This window comes from Arachis hypogaea, chromosome 18 (genome assembly GCF_003086295.3).
Source record: "Arachis hypogaea cultivar Tifrunner chromosome 18, arahy.Tifrunner.gnm2.J5K5, whole genome shotgun sequence".
Taxonomy (NCBI): domain Eukaryota; kingdom Viridiplantae; phylum Streptophyta; class Magnoliopsida; order Fabales; family Fabaceae; genus Arachis; species Arachis hypogaea.
This window is the reverse complement of record NC_092053.1, coordinates 103,241,475-103,243,560: the sequence shown is the minus strand read 5'-3', so window position 1 is coordinate 103,243,560 and position 2,086 is coordinate 103,241,475. Positions and strand designations below refer to the sequence as shown.

The 2,086-nt window shown below is 40.5% G+C and overlaps 1 non-coding gene across 1 annotated transcript; it reads left to right on the top strand.

Annotated features, from left to right (window-relative positions):
• The first annotated feature begins 1,310 nt into the window (after positions 1–1,310).
• On the top strand, positions 1,311–1,418 carry LOC112774317 (small nucleolar RNA R71). The gene has a single exon (XR_003188812.1). It is a non-coding gene; the product is annotated as a small nucleolar RNA R71 (small nucleolar RNA).
• Positions 1,419–2,086: the final 668 nt, after the last annotated feature.

Sequence of the window (2,086 nt, the reverse complement as noted above, 5' to 3'; positions counted from 1 at the left end):
ACGTCCTCTACTTGTCCATAAGCCTATTTTCTTGAATTGTCTGCCATCTCTAATGAGATTTTAGTGGCTTGCACCCCAAAGATTCCCAATTTCTCTATTACAGAGAGGGGCATGAGGTTTATTCCTGAACCAAGGTCACACAGAGCTTTAAAGATCATGGTGCCTATGGTACAAGGTATTAAGAACTTTCCAGGATCCTGTTTCTTCTGAGGCAATGTCAGTTGATCCAGATCACTTAGTTCATTGGTGAACAAGGGAGGTTCATCTTCCCAAGTTTCAATGCCAAATAATTTGGCATTCAGCTTCATGATTGCACCAAGGTACTTGGTAACTTGCTCTTCAGTAACATCCTCATTCTCTTCAGAAGAGGAATACTCATCAGAGCTCATGAATGGCATAAGGAGGTTTAATGGAATCTCTATGGTCTCTAGGTGAGCCTCAGATTCTTTTGGTTCCTCAGAGGGACACTCCTTATTGATCACTGGATGTCCCAGGAGGTCTTCCTCACTGGGATTCACGTCCTCTCCTTCCTTTACAGGTTCGGCCATAGTTATCAATTCAATGGCCTTGCACTCTCCTTTTGGATTTTCTTCTGTATTGCTTGGGAGAGTACTAGGAGGGATTTCAGTGATCCTTTTACTCAGCTAGCCCACTTGTGCTTCCAAATTTCTAATGGAAGACCTTGTTTCATTCATGAAACTTACAGTGGCCTTCGATAGATCAGAGACTAAGTTTGCTAAATTAGATGTATTTTGTTCAGAGTTCTTTGTCTGTTGCTGAGTGGATGATGGAAAAGGTTTACTATTGTTAAACCTGTATCTTCCACCATTATTAAAGCCTTGTTGAGGCTTTTGTTGATCCTTCCATGAGAGATTTGGATGATTTCTCCATGATGGATTATAGGTGTTTCCATAAGGTTCACCTAAGTAATTCACCTCTGCTATTGCAGGGTTCTCAGGATCATAAGCTTCTTCTTCAGAAGATGCCTCTTGAGTACTGTTGGATGCAGCTTGCATTCCATTCAGACTCTGAGAAATCATATTGACTTGCTGAGTCAATATTTTGTTCTGAGCCAATATGGCATTCAGATTATCAATTTCAAGAACTCCCTTCTTTATAGGCGTCCCATTATTCACAGGATTCCTCTCAGAAGTGTACATGAACTGGTTATTAGCAACCATGTCAATGAGTTCTTAAGCTTCTGCAAGCGTTTTCTTTAGGTGAATGGATCCACCTGCAGAAGTATCCAATGACATCTTTGATAGCTCAGATAAACCATCATTGAATATATCCAAGATGGTCCATTCTGAAAGCATGTCAGAAGGACACTTTTTGGTCAGCTGCTTGTATCTTTCCCAAGCTTCATAGAGGGATTCACCTTCTTTCTGTCTGAAGGTTTGAACATCCACTCTAAGCTTGCTCAGCTTTTGAGGAGGAAAGAACTTGGCTAAGAAAGCCGTGACCAGCTTATCCCAAGAGTTCAGGCTATCTCTGGGTTGAGAGTCCAACCACACTCTAGCTCTGTCTCTTACAGCAAAAAGAGAAAAGCATGAGCCTGTAGACTTCAGGATCTACTCTATTAGTCTTAACAGTATCATAGATCTGCAAGAATTCAGTTAAGAACTGAAAAGGATCTTCAGATGGAAGTCCATGAAACTTGCAGTTCTGCTGCATCAGAGAAACTAGCTGAGGTTTTAGCTCAAAGTTGTTTGCTCCAATGGCAGGAATGGAGATGCTTCTTCCATGTAAATTGGAATTAGGTGCAGTAAAGTCACCAAGCATTCTCCTTGCATTATTATTATTTTCGGCTGCCATCTCCTCTTCCTGTTTGAAAATTTCTGAAAGGTTATCTCTGGATTGTTGTAATTTAGCTTCTCTTAGTTTCCTCTTCAGAGTCCTTTCAGGTTCTGGATCTGCTTCAACAAGAATATTCTTGTCTCCTGCTCATATGAAAAAGAGGGACAAAATAATAATAATAATAATAATAGGGATCCTTTATACCACAGTATAGAGGTCCTTGTGTGAGTAGAAGAAAAGAAGAAGAAAAAATTCGAACACAGATGGAAGAGGGGGTTCGAATTTGGGT